The sequence below is a fragment of the Aythya marila genome (genome assembly GCF_965140915.1).
Source record: "Aythya marila genome assembly, chromosome: 2".
NCBI classification, from domain to species: domain Eukaryota; kingdom Metazoa; phylum Chordata; class Aves; order Anseriformes; family Anatidae; genus Aythya; species Aythya marila.
Genome location: NC_139043.1, coordinates 79,929,727 through 79,952,474, shown reverse-complemented (window position 1 = coordinate 79,952,474; position 22,748 = coordinate 79,929,727). Strand labels below are relative to the sequence as shown.

The window sequence follows — 22,748 nt, the reverse complement described above, 5'->3', positions numbered from 1 at the left end:
CTGGTGCTTTAAGTGCTTGACTCACCACAAAGCTTATGACAGGCAAAGGAGAAAGAAAGTGAAAAAGAACCTAGAAAGCACTTCCAGCTTCGCTGAACCAGTTTGATGCCACACATAATCTGAATGCTCCAGCCTGTCATTGCTTCATCTCCCCCGAGTTAAACCCATTCTCTTCTGCATCAGCCTGAGACAGCCAGACCTTCACCTCTGACCCCAAGGGAAGTGACTCTATCCGTAGACAAGGTATTTGTCTGTGTCACCAAACCTATTATCCTCCACGAATATAGTAGCCACACAGATCAAAAAAGGTTAAAAACTAAACAAACCATGGTATAAGCCACAAGAAATACCTATACAAGTATTCTTAAATAAATAAACTTACTTCGTCCTCCTTTTTCTAAAGAGCTCTAGGTTCCCTCACAGTAAGTGTAACACCCAGAGTAACCCTAGCTCCTAAGGCATTACACTAAGGCAGCTGAAGATATTAAAATCAGGTAAGTTTGTATTTTTGTTCCTCCATAAGCATGTATATGAACAAATTTGAAAAATACAGTGGCAGGGTGCGACACCACCCCCCTCTGTTACTAAGTTTCATGAGAAAGTTGAGAAGCTCACCCTCCTATCACAGTTGTGGTACATTTTAATGTAATGGCTTCAGGTGTTGTAGAGGAGACCAAAGCCAGGCTGGTGATACCAACCCAGCAGAGAGCGTTTTGCCCTCACAACACTCAAGTGCTAAGGCATTTTGTATGCTGCCTTCTTCCTCCCTCAACCATTCAAAATAAAAAGACTGAACAAAGTCTTCAAAAGCTAATCAAGATCAATGGGTTAAAAAAAAAAATAAATGCTGTTACACAAGAGGCAAACTACACTGGGGGACAGGGGAAAGGAGTAAGCAAAACATGGAATTAGTTACCAATTACTTCCTGTAGGTAGGGCAAAAAGAAACACAAGTGAACTACTAAACGTATCTAGCACATCTACAACAGTAGTGAGAATTTAGAATGGAAATACTCCACAAGTAAATCTGATATTCAGATGCTTCCAATGGTGTTTCTTCAAAGAGGGGCGGGCATCAGAAATGCTTGCAAAAGAACTCAGATATAAGAAGTGATGTCCCAGATTGGGTCACTTCAGGGATGCTTCAGTACACGTGTGGCTATCATTCACCAGCGTGATTCACTGAAGAAGAGCTGGCAGCAATCAACAGCAACCGTGGTTGTGGTGACCACCAAACACTTGAGTTCAAGATCCTGAGGGATCTTCAGGACAGCAGGCTGACTTATTCCAGAACCCAGCCACGGGAGGCAGAGGAGCTCAGGAAAGTCAGCAGGGCTTTAACAGCTGCATCCCCACGCACAAGCACAGTCCATCCCAATGCTCAGGAGGAGGAGACTTGTTTAAGCAAGGAAGTCCTAACAAAGCTCCAAAGGAAGAATTTTGAAGCACTGCCCAGAGAAGGAACATCCATGTGTTTTCTGGGAACGAATAACCATGTGCAGTGATACAGATTGGCCAAGGAGCAGGTCTGCTGAAAAGGAGCTAGGGACCTTAGCAGACAAACCGAATGAGATTTGGCATCCTGGTAGCCAAGACAGCCAACAACATCCTGCCCTGCATTAACAGGATTGCAGCCAGCACAGACAAGGGATCAGATGCCTGTAACCAGGGATGGTTAGGTGCAACTGGAATACTACATCCAGTTTGCAGCCCACCAGTAAAGACTGTGGGCTGAAAATTAAAATAAAGGAGAGAGAGTTCAGCAGAGGGCCACCATGAAGGTCATGAGCATTTGCCCTGTGATGGCAGGCTGAGGAAGCTGGGCTTGCTCAGCCTAGAGAACAAGCAGCCCACTTGTCTCCAAGGCAGGCTAATTCTGAAGATCCCATTACAAGACCTGGCTGAGAAACTTTGAGACCAACATAATCCTAACAAACGTTCACTTACACCAGAGTCAAACCACGTTTATCACTTACATTTCAGCGCAGCTCACAGTTCAGAGGTGGCTGAAACTACGTGATATTAGATGGGGTGGAATCCCCAGGCATTTCAGTTTAGATCAAATCCTCCTCAGGCTCCATTCTGCTAGCACCTAATGTAACCCCCACCCCAATTGTGTATTTCTTTCTCAACTACTGAAGCGTTCCTTTCCTCTGATAGTCACCTACGCTCAAGGAAGAGGGCCCAGAAGTAGCACTATGTGTAGTACTTCTGCAAGGATCAGTATGCTTGTGCCTTTTCCCCTGTTGTACATAAACACCTTAACCGGTACTTTTTTTTAGGAGAGTGTTTGCTTCCAGACTTCCCAAGTGAGCTTATAACAGAGACAAAGGGGACATGAACAAAGGGGACAAAAGGACATGACGTGACACCTTCCCCCCATCTGCACATCAACAAAACTGCTGCAAAAGGAGCTTATTTTATACAGCAATGCCACTTTGTAAATGGTCAGCTTGCACAAAGTGATGAAATTTAAACCTCAGCAAGATAATACTTCCCAAGATAAGGGTGTTTTAATCCCTCAGAAAGACAAAAACCACACAAAACTACACAAAACACCACCACAAATCATAAATATCAGAAATATCACCCAAACCATTTACTGGTAAATCTGCACCTTTCTCCAGTTGGACCTTACAGAGCCATGAAAGTCAACCTTATATTTGTCCTGGAGATCTACAGACAACCTCCTAGAAGTCGAACGCTACACCATGTGTGTTTATAGGGAAACAACAGCATATCCTAGGTGAAATATCAAATTCCAGAAGATTTAATAGAGACAAATTATCTTCCTACAGAACAGCCATCTACCAGCTGCTCTTTCTTTTTCAGCAAGGCAAGCCAGAAAAACCTTTATTTTCCCTGAGGAAAAAACCCTACAAAGCAAAAGGACTTCTTCAAAACATGGCCACCCGCACAGCAAAGACAAAGTGAAAAATGAGGTACCAACAGCAGAGTAAAACACTTAATCAGTCTCCTAATATATCCATTTCTCCTACCTTTGAGTCTTTTCTATCAAGCTCTAGATCCAGATAACACCAGCAGATATGTAAACACGATACTACCACTACGTTGTAAATTACCCTACAGCAGTTCTCTAATCTGCACCAAGAGTGCTAGTTTGGAGAAGCATAGAGTAGGATGGTTTGTTTTGTTTATGCCTGGAGCTTAAGTCTTTAAAAATTATGCAAGTAAGGGCATCCAGGCTTAGCCTTCAATTTTTGTTCTTAAAAGTGTAGTCTTCCTTATTTAAAATTCCTCCATGCCACTAGTTCATTTTTAATTGATATTTAAGAATTTTGGAAGTGTCTTCTTAAGCTGTAGCATATACTACATTCTGTAGTAAGAAAGCCTTCTACAGAGTTGAGTACGTTTCAAAATGCTAATCAGACACCTAGCAAAACTTCTGTGCAAGGTGACAACACAGCACCTGGAAGGAGAAGGAAAAGTTCAACTTTCTCCTTGATTAGATTTGTTTATTTTAGAAAGAGGAAGACACTCCTTTACCCAATATACAAATGCAGTTCCCTCTGTGTCAGGGAGGAAGGAAGCCTCACGTACAGCTTTTGCACACATTTTATGATTCCTATACCAAAAAAAAAAAAAAAAAAAAAAGCCTAGTTAACACAGGTGCCTCAAACTTAAGGCAACAAAAACTTGATGAACAATCAGCTTTGTCCCTTGTATCTCAACAGGAGCTAGCCACAGAACTGCATGCAATTCATTTTTTCAGCATCCAGACAGTAAAATCAAAGGTGAAAGAATCTGTAGTTGGAAGTTTCTGCTCTTAGTGCAAAAATCACATAATAATAATAATAATAATATAGAATAGATGCACGGGTTCAATACATTACTAACTACAGCCTGTAACGCATTGGTTGGACAGTTTAAAGCTGTAGACATAGAAGGACACTCACTCAAAGATAACAAATATTTACACGTTTATTTTCAAGAAGTAGTAAGTTAGAACCTATGAGAATTCAGCAACTGCTAGAAATAGAGGCAAACTCATTTATACTTCAAAAAATACGGTTTTAAGATATTTTAAGAACAAGATGTCACATCAGTACCATCAGTGCATTTGCAGTCCCAGAACAACGCACATTATACAAAACCTTTTTAATAAAAAAATGTACACACAGAAGAGGGCACTGACACCACCAATCCTTGCTCAGCTACGCAGATGTCCACAGGCACAGGTAATGGCACTGACATCTTATTTTAGGATTTCTCTGTAGCCCTCAAGTAGCAATACTGCAAAACGGAGATGAAGGGAAGCACTGCCTGCTGAACGCTACACATTTGACTCTCTAAAATGTGCTTTTCAGGCTCAGTGTTTACAGGAACTAGGATGTAAGAACTTCAAGACTCCAAGGCTTGAGTGCTGTCTTCAGGTTGAGAGCCTGTAAGAAGCAACCCTACAAGCAGTGTGCCCCAGTGAGCAGTGTCAGACCCATGCCAACACAAGCTCAACTGCACCAACCTCAATAAGAGGCAACACCTCTAGGTGACTCCAGCGCACAGCCATATTACTGCAACTAAAGGAATAAAGGAAAAAGGGGGGGAAAAAAAGACTCCTCGATGCAAAATTCTGGTATCAGCCATAACAAAGACCAACCGATCTTGGAAAAAGTACCTCATATTGAGCCACAATGAGGAAGAAAAAAAAGCCTGTGGTAGAAGAGCCCAGAATTGTTACCTACCCACCACAGCAAACAGCAAGCAAGCACTGCCACATCCACCCACTCAAAGAGCCTTCTTCCAGAAGGCTTCTCCTGCTCCTGCCTATTTCTGTGGGCTGAAGAATCTCATTAGTGTTCATTATGTCTTTCAAGTCACAGCCCAATACGCAGAAGACAGCGTCCAGTTTGTTTTCACGGCTATCCAGAGGAGTTGAACAAAAAAGCCCCACCTCAAACCAGGCCTTAGGAAAGCCGCTGCTTCACGAGGTCTTCTAGAAGTGCGACGGCAGCGTCTTCACGACAGAACCCCCTTGGAAAGGAAACAGATTTCGTTCTCATTCAGCACAGAGCAACCCTTTGGCACTTGCGGGTCAGATTTCCCTGAAGCTGTGCAAACACTGACAGGCTCCCCAGGGCCTCCAAGAGCAGCAGGTCAGCACAGTACATAAGAGCTCCTCAGAAATGAAAAAAAAATAACAAAATAATCAAGAACCCTTCCCTTGATGGAAAAAACAAGCCACTTAAAAAAAAAAAAAAAAAAAGGATGATCTGTTCTTCTAGTTAATTAAAAATGAGTGATTCTTAACAGGCGATACAGCAATCAAGACAGCCGAGCAGTGGCTGAGCAACTGCACGACTTCCCCCCCAGGAAGTCCTGTATTTGCTTTCAGACTACTTCGCATCCCCCTGGGTCTGCCCCAAAAACCACTACAACAGGAACATAGTTGCCTAGGACTGGTTTTTTCTTCTGCAGTAGAAAGAACACGCAGCCAAAAAAAACCATGGTAGAACTCCAACAATCACAAATATGTAATCTCAGTAATCTAGATAATTGCCTCTGAGCTTGAAAGCAACACTCTGAAGTCTGATTAAGGTTTAAAGTGTACAAAAATTAGAACAACACACTTTATCGGTATTGTTTACCCAGCTTGTTACAAAAGCTTGGCAAAATAAAGCTTTAAGATAAAGATGTTAGAACAAGACTTATTTTCTTTCTCCTGAATTAGGGTCTTGGACCAATTTCCGCCTTTCTAAACCTTCCCCCTCCTCCATTCTTAAAATTTATAATTTTTAAAACTCTACACTTTCTACATTTCTACCATTCTACATTTAAATTCTACTTTTAAAATTTTACATTTCCTAAACTTTCCAGCAGTTCTTCCAGCAATAACGCGATTCCTGAGCGAATCGGAAGAGTCATATGAGTTCTCATAACTAACCTCACGCTGACTTAGCGGCTAGCAGGAGGCTAAGAGTTTTATTAACAGAAGCAATTGATGGCCACTGAAGTTTCAGATCATTTCGTTCAGCAATCTGTTAATTCAAGCCATTAACAAGTTCCAGCACCAGGGGCACCTCAAACGTCTGCATCAATGCAGCATAAATGCAGCTCGGGACCGAGGCTGGTTAAAAAGGAAGGATGTCCGACTTCTTCAGGCAACCATGCCCAACCCATTTTGTCAGAAGGCTTCCTCAGAGGACAGGTGAATGGCTCTTGCTTGCAGCACTGCCCACCCGCGAGCTGCAGGGACCAAAAGGCAGCCACTTTGAGACAGTGTCACAGCACACTGAGGGGCGAAAATCCTTGTGCTAGACAATGACAAACTGCATACACATCAGGTGAGAAGCTTCAGTGCTCGAGCACTCTGGGGACAAAGGATTTTGATGCTTATATTTGCAGCAGTCAAAGTTGAATGGTGTGTGTAGCCTGGAGAGACAGCACTTTCATCGCTATCATGCCTTACCAATATGCCATCTGGAATCCACTTGCTTGTGGCTGCAACTGCTCGCTCAAGCCATCCTGTTCTCTCTTTCGTACGCAGCCTTCGGAAAACAGTATCTTGTCACCTCACTTTCTCTACTACACAATTATTTGAGAAGATGACTGTACCATTTTTGTTTTGGAAGAATGTTTGCTTTTAGAGATGAAATAAAGAAAGGCAACAGAAAAAAAGCAATTCACCATTTCCCACCGCGGTTTTAAGGTCAGAACTGTGAAAGAAATGCATGTCCTAGAACAGCGTTATTCACAATTTTCAGCAATTGAGGCAGGAGGGAGGACCAGAAACCACAAATTTTGCCATCTAGCCCAAAGCTTTCCTACATACTTCCTAACCTCAAGATAGTTAAGCAAAGCATAACTTAATAAAAATAAATAAAAGCAGACAATATGGTCCATCCCCTGGAGCTGCCTACATGATTTTTTCCACAAAAATAAGTAGAACAGAAGAAGGAACGGTACTATTGTATCACTAAGATTATACAGTTTAATTTTATCCTGCATGGACTTGATAATCCTAGAACAATTTAGAGTCCCAGCTAGATCAGTGTCTACCATACTCATTAGTCACAAAGGATACCAAACCTGAAGACGAGTTAAAGGAATATATGCTTGCAATACTGTACTTTCCAACGAGGGTGGAAGTATAAATATTAAAAAGTTTTCTTGAAAGATGCTATGCAAGTTGTCAAACTTGCACAGAAGTTGAAGAAACGAAGGAAGCTTGCCAGATGCTAGAACATAAGAGCATAGCCTCCAGCTGACTGTCCTGACTTGCACCACCCCAACCACGTAATGGTTTGCACATTATGCTCTTGCAAAGGACAGGGCAACGTTGACGTTAAAAGTAAAACAGCAATGGCAGATAACCATTATCACCATAATAAAAGCGTGTCTAAGAGTTAGCTAAGTTAAACAGGACCAGAGGGAAATTCCAAAGCCTAATTTTATCCTCTTAAGTATCTAGATACATAGACATGTTTGCAGAAATATTTTCCATTCACATGATGGCTACAGCATTAATTACTCTCTTACAACATTCTGCTCAACATAAGCACACTGGCAAGCTTAATCTCACAAAGGCATATGTTTAAGCAGAGCAAATCCTACACCACTGATGGGGAGGAGACAAGTGAAAGTGCTTTCATTAAAAACCAAGACATCTTTATGCATAAAGCTCATCCCCACAGCAAGTCTGTGACTCCTAGTCACCTCTCTAAGGGGTGCCTAGCCCCGGGTTAGGAACAGTAGGATCCTACGAAGACTGGTATTTACAGGTGGTTGTGCACCTTGCAGCAAATGCTCACTTACATAAGCCAGAAGCTAAACAAAAAAAAACAACTTGGCATTACAAGAGATCGGGTAACTTTTGAGCATCCATCAACTCACAGCTCATAGCTAGGCGGAGCCCGAGTATAATTTCAAGTGTTCTAACATCCTATTTTGTAATAGCAGTCATTAACTCACCATGACATACTGTAATAATAATAAAAAAATATTAAGAGAATTAGACTTTCAGCGTAGTCCAGCTCTCTTCTTACTCACAATAGTCATAGGCTTTCCAAGACAGCTACCTTCCTTTCAATATTGTGTGTTCTGGAAGCAGAAACAAGCTAATTTTAAAGCATTCAAGTTTCTTTCTTTTCTCTATTTCTCCATTGTCCACATTGCTCCAACATCAACCCACAATCTACTCTCATTTTCAAGTGATGCCAACTCACTTCTTGGGCTGCCTGGCAACAACAGTTTTATTTAACTTGCAAACCTTCCCTCAGTCGACATACTCCCTTCCTCCACTACTCAAGAATGTGTGGAATAGCTGGTGCTATTTATCTTTGTTTTGCTAAAGACTTTCACAAGTTGCTAAAAAAAAAAAAAAAAAAAAAACACCAAAAATCAACCTTGAAGCAAGCGTGTACTTCCATATATTTTTAAGCCTTGTTATGAAATTGGGTTCACAAAGTATGTGCCTCTCAAAGTATGTGCAATGGCCTTCTAAACTCTTAATAGAACATATAAAATATAATTACATGGAGAGATAAACAGAAGGCTTTATGTATTATATACATACACATATATGTAAAAAGCCAAGCTGTCACAGTTTAAAATGCTAAATTTAAAATAGCTTAAAATGGTAAACATAGAAAACTGCCACCAATATTGAGCACCATTGCTTGTAATAAAAAGCAGAAATCAGAACTCAAGAGTTCTAAATTAAAGGGGGGAAAAAAAGCAATGAAGAGACTCTCCAGTGACAGTAATTTCACACTCCTTGTTTCCTTGTTTTTGCTAGAACAATCCTGAAAACTTGGCATCACTTTCATACACTTGCACGTGTGGTAATGCGTGCCATGATCCACAAGTAGATGTTCTTAACAGACTGAGATTCTAGAAACAACAGTACCATAAGAAACTGTTTAATTCATGACAACTTATCTCAGAAAGAAGATTTCAGACAGATCTCAAAAATATGCAGCTAGAAAATGGAAAGAGAAAAGGTCAAAAAGAGCCCAAAGTACTTATTGTGGACAAACAGAACTATACCAGAACCTAAGAGACATGCTTTCTCGTACAGAAATCACAAAGGAGAGGAACACAGCCTAAACACCCATTTCGGTTTTCAGGAGAACAGAAAGTTGTAGGTCAGCATCACAGTGGCAAAATAAGTCTCCTAGCAGGGGGAGTCATTAAGTCCTATGCCTGCCAGGATCCCCGTAAAGGCAGAATGTTATGAAGGGATTACATTGCCTTAGGGTAATCCAAGTTAAAAACCTTTTTTGCTAAAAGTATAGTGGTTGGCAAGTTTTATACCCCAGAACAGAAAGGTGCACTTCAGCACATCCTAAGAGACAAACTTTGGGTTCCCCACCTCCAATTCAGCTTCCAGCAGGAACACGGTAAATACAGCTTGCCTTGTATGCATTAAAGGGTTTCCAGCTGAGGACCTTCCTGCTCATTCACAGCTACACAGTGCTGTATACCAACTTTGCTGCCAAGCACCTCTCTTTCAAGTGTGGAAAGAGGATCCAGGCACAGAACTTTACAAGCAAGCACCGAATCTGAAGAGTCTGTACTACCATAATTATGCTTGTTCTGGTGAAAATGCAACCTGCTTGCAGATTATCTGCTGTATTTACCTACCTGCATACTTCCCAAGACCTGTCAGTTTCATCAGCAGAAAACCTACACCAAAAAGTCACTTTCCTTTCAGCTATGTACTTTACACATGTCAATTACGTCTATCGCTGTGGTATCTGGTTATAAAGATTAGATACCACAGATTAGAGATGTGGGACAGTTCCTGGGAAGTGAAGTGAATGCTTAAGCTTGCAAATGATTTTCTGCTTCCTGTTTGCTTGCTTTGATTTTTTTCATTGCTTTCTGTTTTACCTTTTCCTCTCTCTCTCTGGCTTTCCTTTGGACAAGGGAAAGGTAATATTCCACCAGCTCTGCTCTCACCGGGCAGCAAATACACTTCCTCACCCTCTCCTCAAGGGAGGATTAGTAGCCGTCTGCAAGAGAACACGAACATATTGGCTAGAGCATTAAGGCTCCAGCAGAGAAAGAATTATTTAACTTGAGCAAGCGTAAGCAGCCAGCTAGCACATGCCAGAGTAACGTTTTCCTCATCAAACCTCGTACTTCAGAATATATTAGATTACGTGTGCTAACAGAAAAGTACTGGTCTATCCCTGTTCAGACAAATCCTAACATACCAAAGCATTCAGCTATCTTGGGGCTGTGGACTGTGAACTTCTCATGATTCTTTGCTCTTTCTCAAGAGCTGCCAAGTGTATAAACTGTTCCCATTATTTACTCACAGATTAACAGTTGGTAAATTGGTCCCAGGGAATCACTGAAGAATTTTCCTTATAACCATTTCCCTTGCTTTAAGAAAAAAAAAAAAAAAGTAAAAAAAAAAAAAAAAAAGCCAAGCACACAACGCCTCCCACCCACCCCCCACCCCCAGTCCTGAATGAATGTGAGAACTTCCTGCACTCAGAACAGCATGAATAGACCTGGCAAGTAGTCAGGGAGATAGTACAGGCCCATGAATGCTCTGAATTCAGCTTCTGTGCTGCCGCTAAATTAAAGGAATTCAGGAGCCTCACAAAGGCCTGGTTATTTAATTATATTATAAAATAAAAGGCTGAATCCATTAGACGGCAGGCGAAAGGAACCCCTTCCCAAGTGGCTGCGCGGAGCTCGCAGCCCCGCTGCCTGGGCCCGGCCTTCTCCCTCTCCTCAGGGTGAGCCTCCACCGGGCCCTGCAACCAGAGGAGATGGGGATGGTGTCGGAGCACTGTCCTACCTGCCGAGACCAGATTGCTGACAAGCCAGGCTTCCTTATCATGTCCATGTGTCACCTCTGCTCTTCCTTTACTGGGAAACTCACGACATTTCCGGGCAAAGCTACATCGGCACTGTACCTTCAGCCCCTGACTAGATTTAAGCTGCAGCATTCAACAGATCCTCGTTTTGCTTCAGCAAAAAATTAAAGCACACACATTATAACAGGAACAACTACCCCAACAGTGAGATGCTACAACCCCTACGTCTTTCCAACCATGAAAATGGGAGTACTTGTCATCTTCCCCGCCTTAGTAACTAGAGAGGAACGAATCCACTCTGCAATTTGCTTTAAAAATGACTGGAGAACAAAATCAAGGCAGCTTCCCTTACCGAGGGCTCTGCTTCTCACCAAATCTCTCAACAGCCTGACAGAACAGGCTCCTCAGTAGAAGAGCCATGGACAAACCAGATGATGATGGATGGACCGCAGCACCCTTCCTATGAGCAGACATGAAAGGGCCGGGGTTGTTCAGCCTGGAGGAGAGGATGCTTGGGATGTGGGTGACTGAGCACTGGTATAAATTTCCCAAAGAGGTTGTGGAGTCTCCTCCTTGGAGGTATTCAAATGCTGCTGGACGTGGTCCTGGGCAACCTGCTGTAATTGGCCTTGCTTGAGCAGGGGGCTGGAGCAGATGACCTCCAGAGGTCCTTTCCAACCTCCAGCCGTTCTCTGACTCTGTGATACACACGCGGGAAAATGAGGATGAGACAGGCTGAGAACAGCACATGCAGGCACAGATTAGAGTGACCCAGAGCACAGTGTACTTGTTCTCAAGGTTCAGCAAGCCTTGCTTATGATTCAGGAACACAGCCTGTTACCTGACATCTCTACTGATAACCGCACCTGGCCCTCATGCCTTACCAGAAAGATGCCAGCCATCCACCGACTCACACCAACTGGAAGTGCTCAGACTGGTGGCCATCATGATACTGCTTAATGGGACTAACTAGCTACAACCATGCTTCTCATAACCTAGCAAGAAAGAGAAGCAAACAGATATTCACATTCAAAGCAAGAAAGCCAGGCATGCTTGTCTGTGAACAGACACTCACTGGGGTATATTCCTCTGAGCGTGAGCTGCCAGAAGGACCAGAGTAGCTTCAGTGCTGAGAAGCAAATGCTCAAGAGAGCCCAACAAGCCAAAACAGGACATTTACATGTAAGACAAGGTCTGCATAATCTTTCATTAGGGAAATAGTATAGTATCATTATTTCCATGCTACTGAGGACGATTACATGACAATACTCAGACATTTCTGCTACAAAAAGATTAGTGGGCACTAACTTCATGCCACGCCATTTGCTTTGGCATGGGCAGCATCTACATCAGGTAAGGAGGTTAGACAATCTCCAACCATCTTTGAATGCCTACATGTTTTGCTGCACAGCAGTATAGCCATGTCTACAGAGGAAGGCTGGAAGAATTTTCAAACTAGTATATGCTCTACATGTTTAGAAAAATCAGGGAATATGAGCTACAAAAGAGCTCAGCAAAAGCGCCAGCAACAACACACAGAGCGCCAAGACACAGTGGCCAAAGGACCCATGGAAGACAGTCTCCAATAACATCTCTGATTAAGGCCTGTCAATATGAGAAGACTTGAAGGCACAATACCATGTCTGGAAAGGTTCACATTCACCACCTCTTTAAGCGTGATATGCTTAAGAACCCTGCAGAACGAAGACAACGTATAGGCATAAGGACAGGCACCCCTATTGAAATTACAGCTGTTTTTGCATTTAGTGTCAAGTACACATATGCAATCTCCTCCTGGACAGACGTCTGCAGTTCCCAGAACCTGCTTACCAGGAATCCATCTTTTCGCAGGGTTACAAGAGGAGACTAGACTTGCTCTGTAGCATATTCCTCAGCAGCACCTTCCCTCACAATTCAGAAAGGACAGCGATTGCTAACTGCATTTTTTAACTTGACCTGTTGAATGTACTCAGCTTAGCTGGTGACAGCAAGTAGGAAAGCATTGCCAAATGTTCAGACTCCTCCCTGGTTGTTGTACACATTCCTAAAGAGTATAAGCATTTCTGAAGTGCTGTATGTGATACCACTGTTTACAAGTCAGTCTGATGTTAAGAATTCAATACGCCCAGTTTTAGGTTCAAAAATTTTAACAGCATGAATTCTTCTACTATCAGCCACAATTCTTACTACGCATGATTAAGCTTCTTTCTTTCTTTCTAACCACTTTACAAGTTCTTCCTATAGAAAAGCACTTTGAGAACAATATGCAGGCTACAACCTTTGCCTCAAAATCCTGTATTTGCAAGAGATGCACTGCTGATGTGCAAAGAACATACATTTGACACATTTTTTTTTATATTTGAAATTTTCCACATGGTTATTTCTGTAATAAAAGGTGAAATATAACAAACTCCTTTAAATGTCTGTTCTATCTACTGCATCACTGCCAGATCCTACACTGTTAACACACAGACACGGCAATTTTGTTGTAGCTATGTACCGTGACTTTCAGGAGAAAATTTTACTTGTTTTGGCAGCCCCACATTACCTACACTATAATGAACGCTCCTCTCCACAATAACTTAGTGGCACTGTTTCTTACATAGACTCACAGAAGCATGAGAAAAGGAAAAAAAAAAAAGTCATACTGATAAGTGGGTATTGCAGAGAAACCTCCTAAAATCTTTAACAAGAACTAAAAGTTTTCTTATACAAAATTAAGAAGTTGGTAAATGCAACCAAGAATGCCCTAAAACTTCCTGCAGAAAAAGAGCTAAGTTGCTAAAAGTATCCCTAACATGGTGCAATATATGCTATATGCCATGAGTTCAAAAATATGCCTCCTATTAATGCCAAACTGAAGAAGCAAGAGGTGCTGGAACTGCTCACACTCCAGTGGAGCATTACACAAAGAATCACAACACACACAGTGTCGCAAATTAAATACATATAATATATACCCCAGGCTCTAGTAGACCATTTTTTTCTCTGGACACTTATTTTGGCACTGACAAAAGGGACATAACTTAGTCCACTGCAGACTACAAAGCCTCTTAATCTTTTTGCTACGATATCTAGCAATACTGATCTGCATATTTGCGCTCTAGGTTTTATTTATGAGGGAAAAAGCTGGAACCTGATAAATAAACAAGGATCTTTTATCGCATGGATTCAGAAAACAAACATCCCGAAAGATATTTCTTACAAGAGACATTCCCAAGATGGAATCTGCAAATCAAAAGAAAGTAAAATAATGTAATGTAGTCTTCGTGTATTAGCAGGAATTAAAGTTGTCACTTGATTAAGAAGATTAAAGAGACATGAACCAAGCAGTCCTTAGTGCTATAGTCTAATCTCAAGTGGAATGAATATACTTATACAGATGATTCCATTGTTCTTGAAGCTATGAAATGGAAAAACTTTCTGTATTTAATAGTCTGAAACGTATCACATTAATCTTCAGTTGATTCACACGGAAGATAGAGACTATGGATTCTATTTTGGTTGATACAGACAGGAGACATGATTTTCATGCCACCAAAAGAAAAGAGATAAGACACGTCCACAGCCACTTCACAGCGTTTGGGCACTTCAAAGAGTTCAGATTCCCATTTTCAGCCAGTCCTTTCTTTTATTAGCTACAACACCCAAGAGGGAAGAAAAAAAAAAAAAAAGTTGGCTACTTGCTCGGAAAGGATATAAGCTCTGGTCTACTTTTAATCTTTAAATTTTAATCGACACAACCACGCTCTGAGCTCTACACTTTCACCAAGCCAGTATATTAAAAATCCTCAACTCTGTGACTGTAACAGGAAAAGAAAATCCCTGTCATATAATTACAGCAGTCTCCTGATGGTATTTCGGAAAACATTAAGTTGCACCTCCCGCACACATGATTAACTTTACTTTTAGAAACATCCCATTTGCAACTTGCAAATTATTGTGCTTTTGTGTCTGTAACCTTGTGGTATTGGTATAAGAAGAAACCAAAGCCTCCTATCCTATTCAATTCAGTACATTATACCTGCAAGCCTTCTTCCAGGAGTTTCACACTTCATTCATAACAGGTTTTGTCATCCCATTTTGTATTATACCAGGCAAGCTTTATAGCATGAAAGCCAAATATATGTAGATGCAGTAAGCCAATAATGACACACAATATTAGGCTGTCTCAGATATAATTAAGTTTCATAAATAAAATGACTGCTCACTGAGACTGTTGTCCCCTAGAGGTCTGTTTGTCCTAGTAAGTAATACACAATAGAAGGAAAAATATGTTCCTCCATCATTTACAATTTGAGGCAATAAGCATCATAAAACATCCGATGATCAGCAGTCACTTGTAGATCGGACCAACCATCTGACAAACGAGCAGGCTGCACGTGCAGTTCAGTTTGCTGCTTGCAGGACTCTCCTCACAAAGCCGGTGCTACTGCCCATTATCTGCTTTTAAAAGGCTAGAGAAGATCAGACAGGAGGAGAAGGCAGGCATTTGAGACAACAAAATGCCATTGCATAGCATTCTGATGAGGAAACTTGCTGTCTAGTTAGAAACTTACTCGTTTCAAGGTAGCTCTAAAACCGAGGAGAGCTCCTTACAGACCATCCTACGGCTTATACGAAAGCAAAATCATTGCTAGTAGGAACTTCAAGCTTTTCTATACCGTTTGTTTTAGAGCAAATAACAGGCTGAACTGGGCATAGTTATTGTTTAAAGAAGCATGCAGCTTTTTGAAAGGAAAGGACTCGGTTTTATGCTCATCAGCCGAAGGTGCCTGAATCGCAGGTTTTGTTCTCCTCTAAAGCTGCTTCAGAAATTCTCTCCTCGCCAGAGCACACATTCAGAAAAGGAGTGGCCTGCTACTTATCTTAATTGCAGGTCTTACTATCTTTCTCTTTGGGCACAAAGATTCAAAAATTGAACAAACAGGAAGAGAACCGGCATTCAGATTACATAATTAGGTTTATGTAAATTGCACCTACAGCCCAGGCTCCTGAACTTCAAAGGCATTCCAGCTCCTCATTACTCCCTTGGAGCAAGGCCCATTGTTTTGTTTTTATTTAAATAAGCTGGCATGGCACCCCCAGTGCTCGCAGATGAGAGCAACTGGTTAATGCAGCGATTACGGTGTTTCTGAGAATTACGAACACAACTGGGCAGCTACTGAAGGTGGTTTGAAGATCCCTGTTGCCACTGGACAAGGCAACGAGCAGGTAATGGCCTATGAAGTTCAAAGGGCCGAACGTAGCTTTGGCCCAGGAAAAATTTGAGTTAAACTTTAAAAGACTCCTCCACTCTAGTTGGATGTTTGCGCCTACGTCTCTTACACAACTTCATTTCGTTTTCCTTCTCAGGAATGAGCTAGATGAGACTGGACAGAAAAATCCCCTGAAACTTAGTATTTTAAATCAATATGTAAATGGTTATTCCTAACTGTCAAACCCAGGAACACACAGTTAGTTCAGCAATGAGTATTTTGAGCATCCGTCCAACTAAGCCAAAGCCAGCTGGAAGAAATTTTACTTCCCCATCAACAGAAAAAGCTTCAAAGACGCTATGCAATGTTGTGAAATTAAATGACTCTTCACTCCAGGAGGTCTTTCTTCTCGATTTAACAGTTGTCATTGGTAAACAAAACGTTCTTCAAAGAATAATGTTTGCCCCCTAAATAAGGGGTGTAGAGGGGAACAACAACAACAACAGAAAAACGGCGCAAGAGATTCTGCAACATTCCCATTCTTCCACATACTTGAACCACAACCACAAGAGCAGAAAATCTCAGCAGTAAAACTAAAAGGGGCAGGTCTGCCCAGCTAGCTAGCTAAATAAGGAAGCAAGAAGAAGCCAGATTGTGGCAACCAGCATAGAAAACTGGACTATCGACCTACATCGCTAAGGGATTCTGCGTGACAGCGGCAGGGGTATGGAAGGACACACCATGCCCGTGCTATCCTAGAGAAGAGACCCCAAACTATGATCACTGCCAAACACACCAAAGCGGGTGTGACAACCCAAACACTACAGAATATTGTTTTGACTATTAATTTTGCCCACCTGAAATCCCGATTGGTATTTCGACTGGACACAAAAGCACTACTCATTTGCGACCCACATATGTCTCTCCATGCTGTTCGGACAGCTGCTGCATTTCAAGAGGCAAGTGATGCATATCATAAAAAGGCGATGCTTTGCATGCAACATTTTATCACTTAACAGACACAGAAAGGTAAATAAGGAGTCAATTAAAATACACCATAAATAAAAAGATTTAAATCTGAAATTATCTAACACCTAAGATGGCTTCAGTGCTTCGCAGCAACTAATTGGAAGACATTCAACAAGAATGTCAGTAGTTACTTTGGGAAAATTCTGTGTTAAGATAGCATAATTGGTCAAATGCCAGCCCAACTGGGAAAAATATTCTGCAGCAAATAACTTATTTTATTATGAGAAATATTAAAAAAAAAAAAAATTCTCTCCAAAAAGGTAGTGCTACAGCTGGCACAACAGAAAACCTATCTGAAGGGCAAAAATTACACACAGAATAAAAGCAGGGGGACTGTTGAGTGAAGCAGAAAGCTAAAAATCTAGAATTTTCACAAGAACATTTTCTGACAGGATTTGCAGTGCTTAACTACCTCAGATCTATACACAATTCAGTCATTACCATGCAGCTGGAATTTCAACTTCAGTTTCCAATCTCACTCATGAGTATCATAAGGAAGAGGTTGTTGATTATTTTTAAATGAGGATGTTGTGTCCCTGTGAAGCTTCTTAAATATCTTGTAAAAACCTAAGTGTTTCAGAACTCCTGTCTTAAAGCCAAATCTAGGGGAAAAAAAAAATACTTTCACTCTTGAGTTTAAATCTTTTTAGCTTTTTACAAGGGTTGGTTGCATTTCTCTCAAACATCTTTGAGAAGGAAAAAATAAGCCGGAATTACACAGCCAAGATAGTGATGCTTACAAAACAAACTTCAGTATTTCCGCCCCTTTTACTTTGGTTGGCTTACCCATACAAACTGTGACTGACTCTAAGCATCAAAGTCCATCCATTTGAATCCACAGAAATGCAAAAAAATAAAAATAAAAACAAAACAGACCTCACCAAAAAACTCTCAGAGGTAAATGCAACATTCAGTGCTCTGGGTCTAAGAATAAAATGATCAGCAAGCTATTTCAGACATACAGCTTCCCATAGTGCAAATCCCCTTCTGAGTAAAAGTTCTAAAATGAAGCAATAAAATTATGTTAAGGGAAGCTGAAAACAGACATGTGCAGAGATTTTACCATCTCACCTAAAATGCCAGTGGGCCACATCCCACAAGCAGTGAAAAAATGAAACGCTGAAGACATTAAAGCATCTTTGCATTTACTGTCCAAGGCAAGTAGAAAGCTGCAGGTCATTTTTGCATTTGTTTTGCCTTTTTCGTGTCTAAAAATTGGCACGCTAGTAACTTAAACAGTTAATTCAAAATGGGAATCCCTTAAACCCAGCGGAAAATACAGCTGTTAGCATCCAAGGCACGGGTTCCCTCCAAATCAAATGGAGGAGTAACAGGGAGCACTCTAGGATTTCTCCCTAAGCTTCTGTGCTGTGAAATTGCATGTGCACATCCTCTTCTAACTGGCCTTCTCAGGCATGTTTCATACCTCCTCCTCTTCCAGAGGACCACCAGGATAACAAAGAAATCTCTCTTCACATGGTTTTATTAAACCACAAACTAATTTTCAGTAGTTAAGAAGCACACACCAGTTTCTAACATTCTTTCAAATTAGCGGTTGCTTTTTTTTTGTTGTTTTGTTTTGTTTTGCACTACTCAGTAGTACCTTCCAAGAACCACGTAGCGCTTTAGATGCATAGCAGTCTGCCAGTGTCCTAACAGAACAGATGGACGTTTTTAATTGCACAAAGGCTTTTAGGTATATCAACAGTGCCATGATCCAGAGGATGTTTATGTACAGTTTCAGAAAGAAAAAAAAAAAAAGGAAATAGCTGGTGAGATAGAGGGATAGCATCAAAGTACATAAAAAGGATGGAGAAAAAAAAAATGGGAAAGGAGAATGCTGCACTCCATGCTGCAGCGGTGAGGAAACACAGCTCCTCTGTGCACGGGTTTAGGCACCATATATTTAGTACATATAGTAACTTATGTACATGACACCGAAATCTCCCTTGCTGGTACTTCACAAGTACTTCAGTTATGGATGCTAGCCAGGAGCACGAGAGAATGTAAAAGCCGCAAGACCCATTGTGCTTAACAGGTGCTACATACCAAGGCTCAGCTGCCGGTCCCACCAGCATTCCAGCTTGATCTGCTGGGCTCCTCCTGTGCGGGAGGACAGCCCCGGAGCCCCAGGGAATCGCCTGCCTTCCAGAGACCCCCTTCCAGCTGGGCTCGGTGAGCACAAGGCTGTCGCTGCCCACGGGCAGGTGGAGCAAGCCCAGCACCGCGGCCATTTCACGCTTCCCTAGAAAACAGGGCTGGAAATGCCCCCAGTTTGGCCACGCCAAACCTGCTCGGATTCGACGTCGTTGAAATGAGATGAAAACTTCCCCAAATGGTTAGTTTTCGGTATTGCTTCCCCTTGCAGGAGATGCAAGCACATAAATGATTACAGGGTAAACAGAGCGTATAGACAAGTCACACAGGGAAGAAAGTCAGGATCATGGCAGCCCCAGGCAGAGGTTATTTTTCCTTTCAGTTTCGGCCAGTTCACACAGCAACGCCTCACCTTTCCAATCACAGCTGTAGGAACAGATACCCAGTCACAATAAGAAGAGCTATTTTTTCGCATTAAATGGGATGCTGGATCTCAGAACTGCGTTGGGGCTCCAAAGGCAGAAGCTTCTCTGCAGCACAGCTGTTGTCCTACCCCAAGTTAAAAAAAAACACGTCTGTCTTTGGCACGTTTCCCTCCCTTGAACATCAGTCATCTTGAAGCGAGTTTACCAACGTATTAAATAGCTGAACCGAGTTATTCACCAAGCAGAGCAGCGAACGGCTGGTGATTCAACAGATGTCACCTTCCAGAGCCCAGCACCGCCTGGCCTACAGCTCTCACTCACCCTTATGCATCCAAAACCCTGTCTCCGTCCATACAGCTGGAAGCCTTCACGTGACCCCAGTCGCCAAGCATGCTTTTAAAAAAGTTGTAGACCACCACAGATGATCCTGCTGGTAGGCCTTCCCACCCTTACGGGCGGGGCAGACCAACATTTTCTGTAGCCAGCTCTAATACAGATCTGGACGGGTTTCTCCTCACAGCTTGAGGAGAGCAAGAAGCATCTCTTCCGAGGGAGAACCCAACAGCCAGTTGCAAAACTAACGCCCCTAATTACGTCTGGTGTTTCTTAGTACTCTGCCCATAGGCAAGCTCCTCCTGCAAAGCGATATGCTTGATGACAGCAGCAGGTGCAGCAGCCCTATGTCACACCAAAGAGCGGACGATTTAATGACGGCCAAATGCCAGAATCACAAACAACATCACCTTGAGGTCGTACAACAAAAAAGCCTCAAACATCCATTGTCCTGCAGCAGCCTTCAAGTCCAAGATCAAATCGCTGGTGCGGCTTGCCACGTAAACGCTGCGGAGCACAGCACTGAATAGGATTCCCCGCTCGCTTCTCACCTGAAGTCCCAAAACAAGCGAGCAGTCCCGCAGTTTTCAAGTGACTAGATTGGTGCATCGGGCTGTTTTTCCTTCGACACGCAAATCATAGAGAAGGCAAGGCCACGGGGAGAAGTTACGTTTTACAAGAATTATTTTTACAGAGCAATAAGGAATACTATAACTTGTTTTCGAGAGGCCTTCTGGATCACAGCCACCCTTATGGTTTTAGGAATAGTTTAGTAAGTCTGACCTAATCGGTCTCCCAGCTACAATATCACGGCTGTAATTGCATTATGGATTCCTACACCGTTCCATAACCAGCAAAGCAGTATCTCAGCAGAAAGCTATTTAACCATATCCTTTGAAATAGAGATGAAGCATTGCAAACTTTGAGGACAGTATCTCTTCTTCAGACAGATTTCAACAGAGGGAGAAGTTGACAGGCACAATTAGCCACTAACGCCCAGTTCTGCTCCAACTGATGTTAGAGGGAGCAGAATCAGATCCCAAAATCCGTGAGGAATGTTTCAGCAACAGCATCATCTCCGAGCAAGGCTCAGTCAAGAGACTTGAAGAACTCAACCGCATGCTTGGAGTAAGAAAAGCAGGGGAGATACCAAAATAAATACACGCTAACCGCGTTTTGAAGCGAGTCAAAACAGCATACAAGAAGGACTCTTACATTCCTAGTGTCACATTTTATTTTCTGGGACGTTTAAATTTGGAATGCTGCATTTAAGGAACAGGCATTTCATTTACAGAGTGTTTGTGAACAGCTAAACATTAGGAAAGCTATTTTGTCACAGTGAAAACCCTGATGCTCTGCAGTTCTCCTACTTATTTTTTTCCTAAAATGCCTTTTTATATTATTTTTTTTTTTTAAACAGATGACACAACTAGAAAAATCACCAATATGCAGTAATCACTGAAATCATTGGCTGCATCGCGTTACCCTGTTTGGAATTGTTAACATTATGTTTCAGTACTGAAATCTTCCAGTTTTAGAACTGTCTCTCCCCAGAAAAAGAAAAGCCCAGAAGTCACCAACATGCTCTCTCCTCTCCCCACTTCAAGGGGATTAGACACAAGAATTCTTTTTAGAAGCAGCGCAATAAATCCAGCCTAGGTTTATGCCATTTTACTTCGGTACAAGGCCAGAATCACCAAATCCTGCTGAGACAGCCTGCAGGAAATTACAGGGATAGAGATGCTAGTTGTTCTCTATCCATTGGGACAAGCCCGTCTGCTTAAACCAATGAAGTCCGGGGCAAACAGGAAATCACTGCTCTAAAGCATTCCTTAGGGTATTCCTGGAGGATCATTTATCAAAAAGGTACTTCTCCTAACCAAAACACCCCGACTTTGGGGCCAAAACACACTCCCCTTTCCAAGTCTAATTTGATGTGCATTCTTTAAGTCTTCCTCCTTCCCTCCCTTTCATCATCCAGTAGGAAAAAAAAAAAAAATATTACAATAAGGAAGCCGAGAAGTTGCCAAGACAGTTACAGAAAATCAGTATGATGACACGTCAATAGTATTTTCTTAGCTCTTTTTGGCTGGCCTGGTACACTGGATGCTAGAACCACTCTGCTACAAGCACCTGATCACAGGTGTTTTAGATGTTGATCACAGATCCCCCCATAGAGATAAAGATTTTGAAAAAAACACTGCACTTTTGAAGTGCAGAGACACACTGCTTAGGACATGAAATTGCGTAACAAATTTGCATTCATTTAATTGTATGTGTGTTTATAGATTTACATTTCTATTTAGAAGGCTTGTACAAGGAAGTCCCGAACGCATGAACTATGCTAGCAGTCAAGTTGAGACACTAAAATAAGACAGTCGGAACAGCTGCATTGAGCAGAGAGAATTAATCACTTAATGCATAAGGGCTACATGCGAACAGGCTTAGCTATATAGAAGGCTTAGCAATGTTTTCTGATTGTGTTTTCTTCAGCATGCACCCCGTTGGGGTCTCCCCATTCTGAAACGTGCCCGTGCATTCCCACCGGGCTGTGGGCATGGAAATGATGGGAGCAGCATTCCTTCCAACACCACCTGCTGAACTCCACCCTCACCGGCACGGCCAAAGCCGCACACAGACCACCCTGATTAAAAAAAAAATGATTTTTATCTCCTTGCTGACCCCAGCATATCTAACCACCTCCTGTCGTTTCCTTGCCAGAGCACCGCTTGTGCTGGGGGCATTAACACAGCTCACCTAGAAAACTGAAGGAAGGAGGGACTGACCGCTCGCCGTCACTCCCACATGCTGCTCTGAACAACAAGGGGCACTCACCCCGAGTATCGCTCTCCCTCCCGGCCTGCCATTACCAG

General features: G+C 42.1%; 1 protein-coding gene across 1 annotated transcript in view; it reads right to left on the bottom strand.

Annotated features, from left to right (window-relative positions):
• The window catches only part of PHLPP1 (PH domain and leucine rich repeat protein phosphatase 1), a 129,021-nt gene that overhangs the window by 104,192 nt on the left and 2,081 nt on the right, over positions 1–22,748 (bottom strand). The gene's annotated exons all lie outside the window — the stretch shown is intronic.